This window comes from Eurosta solidaginis, chromosome 2 (genome assembly GCF_040869045.1).
Source record: "Eurosta solidaginis isolate ZX-2024a chromosome 2, ASM4086904v1, whole genome shotgun sequence".
Classification (NCBI taxonomy): domain Eukaryota; kingdom Metazoa; phylum Arthropoda; class Insecta; order Diptera; family Tephritidae; genus Eurosta; species Eurosta solidaginis.
In genome coordinates, this window is record NC_090320.1 from 113,286,497 (window position 1) to 113,306,074 (window position 19,578).

Below are 19,578 nucleotides of genomic sequence, written 5' to 3' on the forward strand. Positions count from 1 at the left end.
ATGATTAGGTCAGCTAACAAAATTTTACCCCCCCCCCCCCCCCTCCCCCTCTTTTTTTGAGAAATTTAGTATAACAGCTGTTATACGAGGTGAAAATTCAGACTCTGACTTCTGAATACAGTCAGTACAAGTTGAATCACTTATTTACTTTTACTTCCCCAATTCCTGATATTTGTCATATCTTTTGTTATGCAAACGCATCTACAATGAAGCAGCAAGGAAGGCAGTCGGCATGATCTAGTGGTGCTCTGTGGCTAGTCATGTCGGTTGGGCGGGGTTCTTGCTAACCTTGCTGTCCTGCGCCGTAAACAGAAAAAAAGGTCATATCATGTCTTTAAAAAAAAACTGACAAAAGCGCAGAGACAACTCAAAACGCTTTCATTTCAAAATAAAAGGGCATCCGGCAGAACCCGATGCCACGGACAGACCGTTAAACATTCAAAATTTAAAATTAAAAAAAGAATCTAAACGCAAAAAGAACAAACTTAATCCAACCGGAGTTGACCGGTTACCCAAACGTTCAAAATCAAAAAATAGCTGAAAAGGGGAAAAATGCAAAAAGGGCCGAATATACAAAAGTGGCGCCGCGGGTGTTGTTGGACGCCCGGTGCTTATCCCACTCTCAAAACCATGGCCACCGACGCACCTATTTTTCGGTGGCCCCTTACCTGAGTTACCTAGTGCCTTCTAAATAAAGGGAGACGTCAGCATTCCCATTTATAGTACAATTTATTTAAGATACATTAAAAAAAAAAACAAGGATACAAAATTCATTTCAATTTTTATCTACTCTACTAGCGAAACAGAGAATACGGGTAACCGCAAAATCATAAATTCTTATTGTACGCTTTTAGCTGTAGATATAAGTTGTAAGCTTATTGGTAAGTACAGTTATTAATAATTAATAAAGGGGCGGAAGAGTATATAAAAAAATTGTTGTATTTTAGTTTATTTTATTTTATTATAGTTTATTTTATTTTAGTTTACTTTATTTTATTTTTGATTATCTTATTTTAGTTTATCTCATTTTATTTTATCTTATTTTAGTTTGTTTCATTTTATTTTATATTAGTTCATAGGTGGTTGAACCTTTAGTTGATTTTATTGTAGTTTGTTATTTTCTCTTAATAGTACTATCACTTCATTATCTTACTATATTTTATTTTATTTTACTTTGCTTCAATTTAGATTTTCAGATGAATTGCAAAAAAATTAGAAGTTCAAATAAAAGTCTTCATGAAAGTTTAATAAATTCTCATAGTTTCTGTATTGACGAAAATCTAGAACGCAACCCGGCGGAGAATTCTCATTAATATTTTCGAATATTAGTTGACTTCTTCAGCTAATCAGACAAGTTGAGGTGAACATAAAATTCCCTAACTAGCAAACTCGGAGAATTTGTTAAGCCACATGAACCTTTACAGTATACGTATGAATCAAAACCGGATATTAGAATACAGGAAAAAGAAAATGTTTCCCCCCCAAACGCAATTAATAGGTATTGTAATATTAATAATATATGCGGATTACTAATATAAACACATATATCTTATAGGTATGTGATTTAAATGTTTAAATTTGAATAAAAAATAATTTCACAGATGCGCAAAACCAAATCTACGCGACTTAATGTATGTACATAATAGCCATCATCCGGTGGCAAAATCCTGAGCCAGATAAATAATTTTGCATGTAAATGCAACAACAACGATTTGAGCCAGATAAATCCAGATAGAAGTCTGGTTCAATTTGTGAGCCAGATAATTTGTTAATTACTTCTTTTTAGATTAGCAACGCTGCCTGAAATAAACCTACTTTTTCAAAAATAGATGTCGCTGCTTCGCCTTTCGCCGTATGAGTTAAATGAAAACAGCGGCGACATCTGCCTATCACATTTCACGTGTGCGAAAATTTCACGACATCTGCTTCTCAAGTCTCTCAATGATCCAGAGCATTCCCGTGAGAATTGAGCGTGAGCCGGAGCTGTAAAACTCACTGGAAGACGGCAAATATATACATACATGGAAGCATTCATTATATGTACCAAAAAAATAATTATCTTTATAATATTCACAGATGTGCAAAGCCAAATCTACGCGATTTAATGTATGTACATAATATATATATACATGGAAGCATTCATTATATGTACAAACAAAAATTTATTATCATTTTAGAAATTCATATAATGGATCGATCGAAACGATTCTAAAAATTTGGCGCAATGTATTACAATATTTACAAATTTTTTCTTTGTTTTGTTGTATATTTATCTAGCTTTAGACACATGTGGTTTTATTCTACTAGCAGCTATAAATATGTATGTATGTTTATAAAATATGCTAAAGCAATATTATAATAAAATTGAATTTTATTAAACAAATGCCATTAAAACCGAAATATTAATGAAGCAAATTTTGTTTGGTTACTGGCAACCACAAAGTTTATTTACAAGTTTAAAAAAAAATGGTTTAAATTTCTGTGTATACATGGGCGTATGTTGTGTTGCTGATACATCTGCACACAAATTGTAAGTAGTCGTATACTTGAGAATAAGCATATTTAAAAGGTGAATGTATTTCTATGCCTATGTATATACGCACGTGTATGATAAAGTATGGTTGAGTTGATTCTACTAGCAACTATGATTGGATATGTGTGCTTATAGAATATGCTGAGTCAAAATTATAGTAAAGTTGCATTTTATTAAACAAATGCAATCAAGCCGAAATACTAATGAAGTAAATTTTGTGTGTTGCTGCCAACCGCAAAATTTTAACCTAAGACTTAGGAAAAAAAATTAGCGCATAGCAGAATGCAGCAATTCAACACGCCTCAAGTTTTGCGTTTAATGTAACATAAAATTAGGCGTAATTCTTACTACATATTTGGATGTTAACTTAATGAAAACGTTTTTCTTCTACAGTGTCATCCCAAGACAGCTTAATTGCTTAAATATACTTAAATTCAATTATTAATTTAAATTCAAAGAAAGAGAAAAAGGTTTAAATTCCTAAATCGTCCGTATTACGGAACGAACTCACCCATTAGATGTTGTTCTCGTTGTCATAGCTGGTGCTGCAGGAGGCCGTTTAAGTGGGCCACTGCCTCATGATGTCACTTTTGGTGCTGCAGGAGGCCGTTTAGGTGGGCCTCGGCCTTATGATGTCACTGTCGATACCGCAGGAGGCCGTTTAGATGGGCCTCTGCCTTTTGGTTGTCACTGTTGGATTTGCAGGAGGCCGTTTAGATGGGCCTCTGCCTTTTTATTGACACTGTTGGATTTACAGGAGGCCGTTTAGTTGGGCCTCTGCCTTTTTATTGACACTGTTGGGTTTGCAAGAGGCCTTTTAGATGGACCTCTGCCTTTTTATTGACACTGTTGGATTTGCAGGAGGGCGTTTAGGTGGGCCTCTGTCTTTTTATTGACACTGTTGTGTTTGCAGGCGGCCGTTTAGATAGGCCTCTGCCTTTTATTGTCACTGTTGGGGTTGCGGGTGGCCGTTTAGATGGGCCTCTGCCTTTTGGTTGTCACTGTTGGATTTGCAGGAGGCCGTTTGGATGAACCTCTGCCTTTTTATTGACACTGTTGGGTTTGCAGGTGGTCTTTTAGATGGGCCTCTGCCTTTTTATTGACACTGATGGGTTTGCAAAGGCCTTTTAGATGGGCCTCTGCCTTTTTATTGTCACTGTTGGTGTTGCTCGAGGCCGTTTAAATGGGCCCCTTTTGGTTGTCACTGTTGGATTTACAGGAGGCCGTTTAGGTGGGCCTCTGCCTTTTTATTGACACTGTTGGATTTGCAGGAGGCCTTTTAGATGGGCCTCTGCCTTTTATTGTCACTTTTGGGGTTGCAGTAGGCCATTTAGGTGGGCCTCTGCCTTTTGGTTGTCACTGTTGGATGCTGCAGGAGGCCGTTTAGGTGGGCCTCTGCCTTTTTATTGACACTGTTGGGTTTGCAGGAGGCCTTTTAGATGGGCCTCTGCCTTTTATTGTCACTGTTGGGGTTGCGGGAGGCCGTTTCGATGGGCCTCTGCCTTTTGGTTGTCACTGTTGGATTTGCAGGAGGCCGTTTGGATGAGCCTCTGCCTTTTTATTGACACTGTTGGGTTTGCAGGTGGCCTTTTAGATGGGCCTCTGCCTTTTTATTGACGCTGTTGGGTTTGCAGGAGGCCTTTTAGATGGGCCTCTGCCTTTTTATTGTCACTGTTGGGGTTGCTCGAGGCCGTTTAAATGGGCCTCTGCCTTTTGGTTGTCACTGTTGGATTTACAGGAGGCCGTTTAGGTGGGCCTCTGCCTTTTTATTGTCACTGCCGATGCCGCAGGAGGCCGTGTAGATGGGCCTCTGCCTTTTGGTTGTCACTGTTGGATTTGCAGGAGGCCGTTTAGATCGGCCTCTGCCTTTTATTGTCACTGTTGGGGTTGCAGGAGGCCGTTTAGATGGGCCTCTGCCTTTTGGTTGTCACTGTTGGATTTGCAGGAGGCCGTTTGGATGGGCCTCTGCCTTTTTATTGACACTGTTGGGTTTGCAGGTGGCCTTTTAGATGGGCCTCTGCCTTTTTATTGACACCGTTGGGTTTGCAGGAGGCCTTTTAGATGGGCCTCTGCCTTTTGGTTGTCACTGTTGGATTTGCAGGAGGCCGTTTAGATGGGCCTCTGCCTTTTTATTTTCACTGCCGATGCCGCAGGATGCCGTTTAGATGGGCCTCTGCCTTTTGGTTGTCACTGTTGGATTTGCAGGAGGCCGTTTGGATGGGCCTCTGCCTTTTTATTGACACTGTTGGGTTTGCAGGTGGCCTTTTAGATGGGCCTCTGCCTTTTTATTGACACTGTTGGGTTTGCAAAGGCCTTTTAGATGGGCCTCTGCCTTTTTATTGTCACTGTTGGGGTTGCTCAAGGCCGTTTAAATGGGCCCCTTTTGGTTGTCACTGTTGGATTTGCAGGAGGCCGTTTAGGTGGGCCTCTGCCTTTTTATTGACACTGTTGGATTTGCAGGAGGCCTTTTAGATGGGCCTCTGCCTTTTATTGTCACTTTTGTGGTTGCAGGAGGCCGTTTGGGTGGGCCTCTGCCTTTTGGTTGTCACTGTTGGATGCTGCAGGAGGCCGTTTAGGTGGGCCTCTGCCTTTTTATTGACACTGTTGGGTTTGCAGGAGGCCTTTTAGATGGGCCTCTGCCTTTTATTGTCATTGTTGGGGTTGCGGGAGGCCATTTAGATGGGCCTCTGCCTTTTGGTTGTCACTGTTGGATTTGCAGGAGGCCGTTTGGATGGGCCTCTGCCTTTTTATTGACACTGTTGGGTTTGCAGGTGGCCTTTTAGATGGGCCTCTGCCTTTTTATTGACACTGTTGGGTTTGCAGGAGGCCTTTTAGATGGGCCTCTGCCTTTTATTGACACTGTTGGGTTTGCAGGCGACCGTTTAGATGGGCCTCTGCCTTTTATTGTCACTGTTGGGGTTGCGGGAGGCCGTTTAGATGGGCCTCTGCCTTTTGGTTGTCACTGTTGGATTTGCAGGAGGCCGTATGGATGGGCCTCTGCCTTTTTATTGACACTGTTGGGTTTGCAGGTGGCCTTTTAGATGGGCCTCTGCCTTTTTATTGACACTGTTGGGTTCGCAGGAGGCCTTTTAGATGGGCCTCTGCCTTTTATTGTCACTTTTGGGGTTGCAGGAGGCCGTTTAGGTGGGCCTCTGCCTTTTGGTTGTCACTGTTGGATGCTGCAGGAGGCCGTTTAGGTGGGCCTCTGCCTTTTTATTGACACTATTGGGTTTGCAGGAGGTCTTTTAGATGGGCCTCTGCCTTTTATTGTCACTGTTGGGGTTGCGGGAGGCCGTTTAGATGGGCCTCTGCCTTTTGGTTGTCACTGTTGGATTTGCAGGAGGCCGTTTGGATAGGCCTCTGCCTTTTTATTGACACTGTTGGGTTTGCAGGTGGCCTTTTAGATGGGCCTCTGCCTTTTTATTGACACTGTTGGGTTTGCAAAGGCCTTTTAGATGGGCCTCTGCCTTTTTATTGTCAATGTTGGGGTTGCTCGAGGCCGTTTAAATGGGCCTCTGCCTTTTGGTTGTCACTGTTGGATTTACAGGAGGCCGTTTAGGTGGGCCTCTGCCTTTTTATTGTCACTGCCGATGCCGCAGGAGGCCGTGTAGATGGGCCTCTGCCTTTTGGTTGTCACTGTTGGATTTGCAGGAGGCCGTTTAGATGGGCCTCTGCCTTTTTATTGTCACTGCCGATGCCGCAGGATGCCGTTTAGATAGGCCTCTGTCTTTTGGTTGTCACTGTTGGATTTGCAGGAGGCCGTTTGGATGGGCCTCTGCCTTTTTATTGACACTGTTGGGTTTGCAGGTGGCCTTTTAGATGGGCCTCTGCCTTTTTATTGACACCGTTGGGTTTGCAGGAGGCCTTTTAGATGGGCCTCTGCCTTTTATTGTCACTTTTGGGGTTGCAAGAGGCCGTTTAGGTGGGCCTCTGCCTTTTTATTGTCACTGCCGATGCCGCAGGAGGCCGTGTAGATGGGCCTCTGCCTTTTGGTTGTCACTGTTGGATTTGCAGGAGGCCGTTTAGATGGGCCTCTGCCTTTTTATTGTCACTGCCGATGCCGCAGGATGCCGTTTAGATGGGCCTCTGCCTTTTGGTTGTCACTGTTGGATTTGCAGGAGGCCGTTTGGATGGGCCTCTGCCTTTTTATTGACACTGCCGATGCCGCAGGATGCCGTTTAGATGGGCCTCTGCCTTTTGGTTGTCACTGTTGGATTTGCAGGAGGCCGTTTGGATGGGCCTCTGCCTTTTTATTGACACTGTTGGGTTTGCAGGTGGCCTTTTAGATGGGCCTCTGCCTTTTTATTGACACTGTTGGGTTTGCAAAGGCCTTTTAGATGGGCCTCTGCCTTTTTATTGTCACTGTTGGGGTTGCTCGAGGCCGTTTAAATGGGCCCCTTTTGGTTGTCACTGTTGGATTTGCAGGAGGCCGTTTAGGTGGGCCTCTGCCTTTTTATTGACACTGTTGGATTTGCAGGAGGCCTTTTAGATGGGCCTCTGCCTTTTATTGTCACTGTTGTGGTTGCAGGAGGCCGTTTAGGTGGGCCTCTGCCTTTTGGTTGTCACTGTTGGATGCTGCAGGAGGCCGTTTAGGTGGGCCTCTGCCTTTTTATTGACACTGTTGGGTTTGCAGGAGGCCTTTTAGATGGGCCTCTGCCTTTTATTGTCACTGTTGGGGTTGCGGGGGCCGTTTAGATGGGCCTCTGCCTTTTGGTTGTCACTGTTGGATTTGCAGGAGGCCGTTTGGATGGGCCTCTGCCTTTTTATTGACACTGTTGGGTTTGCAGGTGGCCTTTTAGATGGGCCTCTGCCTTTTTATTGACACTGTTGGATTTGCAGGAGGCCTTTTAGATGGGCCTCTGCCTTTTATTGACACTGTTGGGTTTGCAGGCGGCCGTTTAGATGGGCCTCTGCCTTTTATTGTCACTGTTTGGGTTGCGGGAGGCCGTTTAGATGGGCCTCTGCCTTTTGGTTGTCACTGTTGGATTTGCAGGAGGCCGTTTGGATGGGCCTCTGCCTTTTTATTGACACTGTTGGGTTTGCAGGTGGCCTTTTAGATGGGCCTCTGCCTTTTTATTGACACTGTTGGGGTTGCAGGAGGCCGTTTAGGTGGGCCTCTGCCTTTTGGTTGTCACTGTTGGATGCTGCAGGAGGTCGTTTAGGTGGGCCTCTGCCTTTTTATTGACACTGTTGGGTTTGCAGGAGGTCTTTTAGATGTGCCTCTGCCTTTTATTGTCACTGTTGGGGTTGCGGGAGGCCGCTAGGTGGGCCTCTGCCTTTTGGTTGTCACTGTTGGATTTGCAGGAGGCCGTTTGGATGGGCCTCTGCCTTTTTATTGACACTGTTGGGTTTGCAGGCGGCCGTTTAGATGGGCCTCTGCCTTTTATTGTCACTGTTGGGGTTGCGGGAGGCCGTTTAGATGGGCCTCTGCCTTTTGGTTGCCACTGTTGGATTTGCAGGAGGCCGTTTGGATAGGCCTCTGCCTTTTTATTGACACTGTTGGGTTTGCAGGTGGCCTTTTAGATGGGCCTCTGCCTTTTTATTGACACTGTTGGGTTTGCAAAGGCCTTTTAGATGGGCCTCTGCCTTTTTATTGTCACTGTTGGGGTTGCTCGAGGCCGTTTAAATGGGCCCCTTTTGGTTGTCACTGTTGGATTTGCAGGAGGCCGTTTAGGTGGGCCTCTGCCTTTTTATTGACACTGTTGGATTTGCAGGAGGCCTTTTAGATGGGCCTCTGCCTTTTATTGTCACTTTTGGGGTTGCAGGAGGCCGTTTAGGTGGGCCTCTGCCTTTTGGTTGTCACTGTTGGATGCTGCAGGAGGCCGTTTAGGTGGGCCTCTGCCCTTTTATTGACACTGTTGGGTTTGCAGGATGCCTTTTAGATGGGCCTCTGCCTTTTATTGTCACTGTTGGGGTTGCGGGAGGCCGTTTAGATGGGCCTCTGCCTTTTGGTTGTCACTGTTGGATGCTGCAGGAGGCCGTTTGGATGGGCCTCTGCCTTTTTATTGACACTGTTGGGTTTCCAGGTGGCCTTTTAGATGGGCCTGTGCCTTTTTATTGACACTGTTGGGTTTGCAGGAGGCCTTTTAGATGGCCCTCTGCCTTTTATTGACACTGTTGGGTTTGCAGGCGGCCGTTTAGATGGGCCTCTGCCTTTTATTGTCACTGTTGGGGTTGCGGGAGGCCGTTTAGATGGGCCTCTGCCTTTTGGTTGTCACTGTTGGATTTGCAGGAGGCCGTTTGTATGGGCCTCTGCCTTTTTATTGACACTGTTGGGTTTGCAGGTGGCCTTTTAGATGGGCCACTGCCTTTTTATTGACACTGTTGGGTTTGCAGGAGGCCTTTTAGATGGGCCTCTGCCTTTTATTGTCACTTTTGGGGTTGCAGGAGGCCGTTTAGGTGGGCCTCTGCCTTTTGGTTGTCACTGTTGGATGCTGCAGGAGGCCGTTTAGGTGGGCCTCTGCCTTTTTATTGACACTGTTGGGTTTGCAGGAGGTCTTTTAGATGGGCCTCTGCCTTTTATTGTCACTGTTGGGGTTGCGGGAGGCCGTTTAGATGGGCCTCTGCCTTTTGGTTGTCACTGTTGGATTTGCATGAGGCCGTTTGGATGGGCCTCTGCCTTTTTATTGACACTGTTGGGTTTGCAGGTGGCCTTTTAGATGGGCCTCTGCCTTTTTATTGACACTGTTGGGTTTGCAGGAGGCCTTTTAGATGGGCCTCTGCCTTTTTATTGTCACTGTTGGGGTTGCTCGAGGCCGTTTAAATGGGCCTCTGCCTTTTGGTTGTCACTGTTGGATTTACAGGAGGCCCTTTAGGTGGGCCTCTGCCTTTTTATTGTCACTGCCGATGCCGCAGGATGCCGTTTAGATGGGCCTCTGCCTTTTGGTTGTCACTGTTGGATTTGCAGGAGGCCGCTTAGATGGGCCTCTGCCTTTTTATTGACACTGTTGGGTTTGCAGGAGGCCTTTTAGATGATCCTCTGCCTTTTTATTGACACTGTTAGGTTTGCAGAAGGCCGCTTAGATGGGCCTCTGCCTTTTGTTGCAGGTTTTGGTAGGCGTGGTTGATGGTGGTAGTTTGATGTTCCTGGGAAAAGGAAAAAAAAGTAAAATAGGTGGCGTTTATTATGGTAAAGTATTAAACCTTTTTATTTTATAGGCACCTTCGCAAATTTTGTCGGGCTTCTCATTTGCCACAGCGATTTGCTATTTGGTTCTTTTGCCAGTGTTTTGCAAAAAAAATTCGTTTCGATGGGACGCGTTCCCACGCAATGAGTTACGTAGCACACAATGCAGAAGCCGCGTTTCACTATATCAGTGCCTCAGCCTCTACTTTTTTTTCTTTTTAGTAGGCTTCTACGGAAATGTTGTTTTATTATTTCGGATGGAATCTTTCTTTGTTTTTTTTTCACGTTACACAACGATTCCGCTAAGGGGTATTATTAGCAACTTATTGCATTATTCACAAGTTACTCGGAATATTTCGAATTTCCCGGTCGACCACGCACTTGAGCTACACTTTTCTTTATGATTTCTAAAATGGCGCTTCGGCCGTCATGTCGTTAGGAAGCCAAAATTTCCAGTCCTTACTGCGACTGCGCCATGGAGAACCGCCATTAAATGGCATGATTTAACTGTGGTTGCCATGGTGGAACCATACAAGGTGGTCGCCACGGCGACATGCCTACACCATTATTAAAAGCTCCATGTACCTTGTTTTTGTGAACCCATGGACTAATGTCAAAATCATACCGCGCCAACAGTTGATGTGTCAAATCCTATAAAATCTTGCCAGTCCGCTGCCATCTTGTATAGTTACGCCATGGTGTTTGCCGTTAATGGGAATTTTCCCACACCATTGGAATCTTTGGCGATGCCACCCACGCGGAATTAAAGAAAATTTGTTTTGGCCACCCCAGGCAGACATGGGTGAGGGTGAATCCTAACCTTTTCCCTATCACTAGCCAACCGGTATGTTCCAAGGGTGAATCTCCCAAGTGGACCATAACACTTTATTAACTTTTCAATGCAATTTTTCCTCCAAAAATATGATGAGTTTCAGGTCTAAGTATAATAAGAATCAGGTAAAATAACAGTTGCAATAAATATTGAAAGTGCTATAACTTCTTTGTTTATTATTTTAATCATATGGTTTTAAAGCAACATTTTCTTGAATATTTAAGTAATTTCGTTTGGTAAGGAAAAATGCATACATTAGGGGGGGGGGGGGGTAAATTTTGTTAGCTTACCTAATCATGTGAAAACGACTTCATAGCTTAAAAGGACATTACATGGAAATGTGAAGCTTCTGAAGGCCAAAATAATGGCATACCAATTTTAAAAATCGGACGTCAAATAACCAAGTTACAACGAAAAAACCTTTTCGGCTGTATTTCGAAGGATCAAAAAAAATTTAAAAAAAATATCCGAAACCCTCTCAACATACTCTTTAAATTTAGGGCGGACATTACCACCTTTTTTTTTTTGTATGGGGACCAACCCAGTCTAGTATACATTCATGTGCATGCTCATACGTACAAGCGATGAGCGTAAGATGAACATAATTTTTTGTTTTACTATTCCAACTATTCGAATAGTACGCACTATTCGAATAATAAGGAAAGGAAGCGAATAAACGAATAAAGAGTTCGAAAAAATATTATTCGAATTACGGAAATCTGGCCAATAAAAGAGTTTATTATTCGAATAATTTTTATTCATTAAACACTACAGAATGCCTCACGTCCAACTACAGGTGATCGAACAAGGAGTTGACAAATTACTAAAGGATGATGTTATCGAACATTCTACTAACTCTTATAAGTCACCTCTGCTAGTCGTTCCAAAAAAGGGCTGCTTTGAACACGATTGCTTCTTTGGTCCATTTAGACCAAAATGGGTCCTTTCCAACCCCATATGACCCGCTGGTCCCTTTTTTCAATTTTGGTCCTTTTTAGGCTGTAACAAAGATTTTGGTTTTTTTTCACTGATGTAAAAATGTACTACACTGCCCACAAATTTTTTCACACCTCCATCAACCCTTATATAATTTTCAATTTACCTCAATGGATTTCTTACGAAAAAAATTGCTGTAATTGAAAAGGAGAACAATGGCACTTCACCTAGCAAAACAATTTTCGTTAATTGTTGAATCTAATCAGAAAAAATCTTGTTTTGGTGGCTGGATATTTCAATTGGTTGTCAAACACTCTTCGTGTGAGATTTTTGTCGCTTCTCGATCTTTAAAAAAGTTGTTGTAAATGCACCTTCACCTTATAACAACTCACAAATCTATATCTTTAAAAATTATTTATTTTAAGTTCAAAGTATGAAATCTTATAATATCAAACATTTTTCATTTTGAAACATCCAAAATTATCATTTACAAAAACGAATGCGATTACAAAATATTTATAATTTAAAGTATAAAATACAAATTTAATAATTTTATAACAAATAATAAACACTATATTTACTCCCCTTCCAAATAAAAATAAAAATAATTTAACAGATAATTATTAATTAAGATTAAAATTAACTGTTTTTGGTTTTTCGTGTGTAAGTGTATTTGAATCTGTGTTTGTTAGAATGTTTGCTTGTTTTAGGTAGTCTATTGAAAAAGTTTTAACAGTTTTTCCGTATTGAATTTTAAATATTTTAACTTTGAAAGGTCCTTCATACGGTGCTTCTAAATTAGATTTACGAAGAACTTTAACAAAAACATATTCACAACTTTCTAAATTTTTTGGAACACAAAAGTTTTCTTTATTATTATTTTTAGAATTTGGATTAGAAATGCGATCTAGTAAATTATCGTCAGTTAGTTGTTCTCTATGTAAAGTCTGTAAATCGCATATATGTAATACTCCTATATTACTAATAGAAAATGCTCGCAAAGTGTTTTGAATTCGAAATCAAAACAAGACAGTCTATACAATTTTTGTGATTGTAGCAGCATAAGTGTGACAAGAAAAAATTTAAATTTAGGTACATTCGATTATTGAATACAAAAACAAAAACGTTTAAACAGCAATATATCGGCACTCTGATGTTTGGGAATGTACCTAGCCTTTTGTATCAATATAGGAGTATTACATATATGGTAAATCGATATCTTGTGTAGAAATTTAATTAACTTCTGGAATACGGGAAAGTATGTCGGCAACAATGTTATCTTTTCCGCGTATGTATTGTATATCATTTGTAAATTGAGTAATATATTCAAGATGACGTAACTGGCGAGGAGATCTATCAACTTTAGAACCTAAAACATGAGTAAGTGGTTTATGATCAGTATAAATGGTAAATGTTTTACCTTCAAGAAAATGTTTAAAATGCTTAACCGAATTATAGATTGCCAAAAGTTCACGATCAAATGTTGAGCAATTTATTTCTGTTGGAGTTAGTTTTCTTGAAAAATAAGCTGATGGTTCTAATATATTATTGCTAGTTCGTTGTAAAACTGCTCCAATAGCAACATTTGATGCATCTACAGCTAATGATAATGTACCATTTTCGTCGAAATGAGTAAGTATAGTATTTTGGGGAAAAAGTATTTTAACATTTTCGAAAGCAACTGTGGTTTCATTTGTCCAATTTAATTGTTTGATTTTATTTTTGACCGCAAATGTTAGAATTTCATGTAAAGGACTAAGTTCTGTTGCTAACATTTTTATGTATCTGTGATAGTAATTTACCATTCCCAAAATTTTTGCAATTTGATAATAGAAACAGGTTTTTCAAAATAGTGATGACTTCAATACGTTCTAAAGAAGGTCTAATACCTTGAGAAGAAATTTCGTAACTGAGAAAATCTAACTTAGTTACTCCAAATATACATTTATCCGGTTTAATATTTAAATTATATTAGGGGGACTCATGTAACCGTATAAATGCCTTATAAAGTGTGTAAACGTATAAATTTATCTAGTTTACGCACGAGCTGTCAAATTTTGTATGAAAAATCATTTACACAGTTTGTATAAATTTACGCGCACATTTCATTGTGTAAACGCGGTAAACTCAAAGGAATGCAACCTTGCAGACATTACAGACGGCATTTTCATCAAAAATCTCCAACATCAGCAAGTAAAGGCGTGTTATTTTTGTTTTTTCACTTAATCTTGGTATTTTTTAATTTGTATAACAATCAAAAAAATTTTTTTGGAAATAATACAGCTGAAAAACAATGAAGTTTATCAAGAGTATTACTAGGTGCGTTCATATAACCGAGTGTGTAAATGGATATAATTTTACACCTTATAAGTTTATATGCTATCATGAGTCCCCCTATTTTTCGAGTCTTTGAAATACCGATTTTAAATGTTCAATATGTTGAACTTTATTATCACTAGCAACAAGTATGTCATCAATGTAAACAAAAACAAAATTTAAACCTGAAAATACTTCGTTCATAAAACGTTGAAATATTTGAGCACTGTTTGGAAGACCAAATGGCATACGTATAAACTCAAACATGCCAAATGGAGTAGTTATTGCTGTTTTGTGAATATCTTCTTCTGCCATTGGAATCTGGTGATATGCACGAACAAGATCAATTTTTGAAAAAAAATTTGTTTATTTTTTAAATCAATTTTCAGATCATCAATATGTTGTAAAGGATGTAGTGGTGTAGTAATAATAATTTAATCTTCGGTAATCTCCACAAGGCCTCCTCCTGGTTCTTTTTTAGGAACGAGATGAAGAGGAGATGCAATGGGAGAATTTGAGGGTCTGCATATACCCGTTTTAACTAGAAATTAAAATTCAGCCTTAGTAATTTTAAGTTTGATTGGATGAAGACATCTGGGTTTCAAAAATGGTAAAACACCTATATTTTCTATCCTGTGAACCGTATGGCGTTTCACTTCTTTAGCGTAATCTGGTTCACAGGTAATAGATGGAAATTCATTAAGTAATTTTTAAAACTTATTTTCGACAGTAGGAATTTTGAGTGAGAAAATATCCGAAATCCAGAAGATCCAGAAACCCAAATTTTTGTTGTAGAATCCATAATTTCTTTATTATACTCAGTTGAGCAGAGCTTACAGAGTATATTAACTTTGATTGGATAACGGTTGGTTGTACAGGTGTAAAGCAATCGAGATAGATATAGACTTCCATATATCAAAATCATAAGTATCGAAAAAAAATTTGATTGAGCCATGTCCGTCCGTCCGTCTGTCCGTTAACACGATAACTTGAGTACATTTTGAGGTATCTTGATGAAATTTGGTATGTAGGTTCCCGGGCACTCATCTCCGATCGCTATTTAAAATGAACGATATCGGACTACAACCACGCCCACTTTTTCGATATCGAAAATTTCGAAAAACCGAAAAAATGCGATAATTCATTACCAAAGACGGATAAAGCGATGAAACTTGGTAGGTGAGTTGAACTTATGACGCAGAATAGAAAATTAGTAAAATTTTTGACAATGGGCGTGGCACCGCCCACTTTTAAAAGAAGAAAATTTAAAAGTTTTGCAAGCTGTAATTTGGCAGTCGTTGAAGATATCATGATGAAATTTGGCAGGAACGTTACTCCTATTACTATATGTATGCTTAATAAGAATTAGCAAAACCGAAGAACAACCACGCCCACTTAAAAAAATTTTTTTAAGTCAAATTTTAACAAATTTTTTTATATCTTTACAGTATATAAGTAAATTATGTCAACATTCGACAACTGTAATGATATGGTGAAATAAAATACAAAAATAAAAGAACATTTCAAAATGGGCCTCCGCCCCTTTTCATTTAATTTGTCTAGGATACTTTTAATGCCATAAGTCGAACAAAAATTTACCAATCCTTGTGAAATTTGGTAGGGGCTTAGACTCTAGGACGGTAATTGTTTTCTGTGAAAAAGGGCGAAATCGGTTGAAGCCACGCCCAGTTTTTATACACAGTCGACCGTCTGTCCTTCCGCTCGGCCGTTAACACGATAACTTGAGCAAAAATCGATATATCTTTACTAAACTCAGTTCACGCACTTATCTGAACTCACTTTGTATTGGTGTAAAAAATGGCCGAAATCCGACTATGACCCGCCCACTTTTTCGATATCGAAAGTTACGAGAAATGAAAAAAATGACATAATTCTATACCAAATACGAAAAAAGGGATGAAACATGGTAATTGGATTGGTTTATTGACGCAAAATATAACTTTAGAAAAAAACTTTGCAAAATGGGTGTGCCACCTGCCATATTGGAATCTTGGCAGGAATACTGTTCGTGGTATTACATATATAAATAAATTAGCGGTACCCGACAGATGATGTTCTGGGCCACCCTGGTCCACTTTTTGGTCGATATCTCGAAAACGCCTTCACATATACAACTACCAACACGCCCTTTTAAAATACTCATTAACACCTTTTATTTGATACCCATATCGTACAAACAAATTCTAGAGTCACCCCTCGTCCACCTTTTTGGCGATATCTCGAAAAGGCGTCCACCTATAGAACTAAGGCCCACTCCCTTTTAAAATACTCATTAACACCTTTCATTTGATACCCATATCGTACAAACAAATTCTAGAGTCACGCTGGTCCACCTTTGTGGCGCTATCTCGAAAAGACGTCCACCTATAGAACTAAGGCCCACTCCCTTTTAAAATACTCATTAACACCTTTCATTTGAAACCCATATCGTACAAACAAATTCTAGAGTCACCTCTGGTCCACCTTTTTGGCGGTATCTCGAAAAGGCGTCCACCTATAGAACTAAGGCCCACGTCTTTTTAAAATACTCATTAACACCTTTCATTTGATACCCATATCGTACAAACAAATTCTAGAGTTACGCTGGTCCACCTTTGTGGCGCTATCTCGAAAAGGCGTGCACCTAACTTTAATAGAACTAAGGCCCAGTCCCTTTTAAAATACTCATTAACACCTTTCGTTTGATACCCATATTGTACAAACGCATTCTAGAGTCACCACTGGTCCACCTTTATGGCGATATCTCGAAAAGGCGTCCACCTATAGAACTAATGCCCACTTCCTTTTAAAATACTCATTAACACTTTTCATTTGATACCCATATCGTACAAACAAATTTTAGAGTCAGCCCTGGTCCACCTTTATGGCGATATCCTTAAATGGCGTCCACCCATAGAACTATGGCCTACTCCCTCTTAAAATACTCTTTAATACCTTCCATTTGATACACATGTCATACAAACACATTCCAGGGTTACCCTAGGTTCATTTTCCTACATGGTGATTTTCCCTTATTTTGTCTCCATAGCTCTCAGCTGAGTATGTAATGTTCGGTTACATCCGAACTTAGCCTTCCTTACCTGTTTTTCATATTAACAATAATTCCAAATTTCTCTAAAAAGTTTGCCCCTAAAATAGGTGTATCAATATTCGCGATAATAAAGATAAATTCAAAATCTCTTCTAATACATAAATCAATTTTAAGAAGTTTTGTACCGAAAGTTTCGATTGAATAACCGTTAGCTGCAATTATGTTTGGTAAATTTTGAATTTTGAAAAAGGAATAACAGATACAACTGCGCCGGTATCAATAACAAAATTAAGTTTGCTAAATTTATCAAATATGAATAGGCGGCGAGCAGGTTTTGTTATAGTTCCATTATCCGCCACCGTCATAATGGAGCGTTTCAATTTAAATTTTGATCAGCATTTCAAGTTCGCGAGTTTGAATCGAGCTGAAGGCCTAACAATAATTATTTTATCATTATTATTGTTAAGATATATTTTTTCTTAATAGAGAAAATTTTAAATTAGAATAGAAAGAAAGAAAAAATTTAGACAACTGTCAAAGCTCGTTATATAGATCCATTTCAGGAACTGCTAAATTCCTTCATCGGCAACGTTTAGGCGTCGCTGCTATAAGCATTCAGCTATCACAGCGGTTGTTTATTTGCCTTCATTATTTCTACTTCTATTCGGTGATGGCCAATTGATATTCACAACACTGCGATATCTGTTGCAGAGTAGTTGTGGAAATTGGACGTGTTTATGGCGATGATGCCACCGTGTCATATTTTATTGACCCTTTTCCCCGTGCTCTGGGATGTATTAACAATTTTTGTTGTTATATCGGCCTACTGATTTGTAAGATCGCGAGTTTGAATCGAGCTCAAGGCCTAACAATAATTATTTTATCATTATTATTGTTATGATATATTTTTTCTTAATTGAAAAAAATTTAAATTAGAATAGAAGAAAAGAAATAATTTAGACAACTGCCAAAGCTAGTTGTATCAAAAATTTTTGAATATAAAGATATTGCAAGCGCGAACTTCGGTGGAGAGCAGCGGAGCGTAACAAAATTCTAGTAGGTCACTTTCACCACACCAAAAATTTTAACACAATTTTTAACATAATTTAAGCACAGAAATACACTGATTGGAGTTTTAGTGAGTAAAAGTTAAAATTCTGAACACATTAGCTGAATAAAAAGTGTACAAATAATTATTAAATAACAAATACAGACAGTGGTAGTTTAACAAATTCTGCTGTGGTAAGTGGTGAATGTGACCTACTAGAATTTTGTGAAGCTTGCCTCACACGATTTTTCGTCTATGCAATGTCTCTATATTATATCGTTTCTGGCTGTATAGATCCATTTCGGCAACGTTTAGGCGGCGCTGCTATATGCATTCAGCTATCACAACGGTTGTTTATTTGCCTTCATTATTTCTACTTCTATTACGTTCTTGTCAATTAATATTCACAACACTGCGACATCTGTTGCAGAATAGTTGTGAAAATTGGACTTATTTATGGCGATGATGCCATAGTGTCATATTTGATTGACACTTTCCCCGTGCTCTGGGATGTATTAACAATTTTTTGCTATATCCGCCTACTGATTTATAAGATCGCGAGTTTGAATCGAGCTCAAGGCCTAACAATAATTATTTTATCATTATTATTGTTATGATATATTTTTCCTTAATTGAAAAAAATTTAAATTAGAATAGAAGAAAAGAAAAAATTTAGACAACTGCCAAAGCTCATTGTATAGATCCATTTCGGAACTGCTAAATTTCTTCATCGGCAACGTTTAGGCGCCGCTGCTATAAGCATTCAGCTATCACAGCGGTTGTTTATTTGCCTTAATTATTTCTACTTCTATTCAGTTTTTGCCAACAGATATTCACCAACACTGCGACATCTGTTGCAGAATAGTTGTGAAAATGGGACTTGTTTATGGCGATGCCATGGTGTCATATTTGATTGACACTTTTTCCTCGTGCTCTGGGATGTATTTACAATTTTTGTTGTTATATCGGCCTACTGATTTGTAAGATCGCGAGCTTGAATCGAGCTCAAGGCCTAACAATAATTATTTTATCTTTATTATTGTTATGATATATTTTTTCTTAATTGAAAAAATTTTAAATTAGAATAGAAGAAAAGAAAAAATTTAGACAACTGCCAAAGCTCGTTGTATAAATCCATTTCGGGAACTGCTAAATTCCTTTATCGGCAACGTTTAGGCGGCGCTGCTATAAGCATTCAGCTATCACAGCGGTTGTTTATTTGCCTTCATTATTTCTACTTCTATTCGTTTCTTGCCAATTGAAATTCACAACACTGCGAAATCTGTTGCAGAATAGTTGTGAAAATGGGACTTGTTTATGGCGATGATGCCATGGTGTCATATTTGATTAACACTTTTTCCCCGTGCTCTGGGATGTATTAACAATTTTTGTTGTTATATCGGCCTACTGATTTATAAGATCGCGAGTTTGAATCGAGCTCAAGGCCTAACAATAATTATTTTATCATTATTATTGTTATGATATATTTTTTGTTAATTGAAAAAATTTTAAATTAGAATAGAAGAAAAGAAAAAATTTAGACAACTGCCAAAGCTCGTTGTATAGAAACATTTCGGGAACGGATAAATTCCTTCTTCGGCAAGGTTTAGGCGCCGCTGCTATAAGCATTCAGCTGTCACAATGGTTGTTTATTTGCCTTCATTATTTCTACTTCTATTCGGTTCTTTGTTTTTTTTTTTTTTGTTTATGGTTTGGGAATTGAATCTTTCAATTC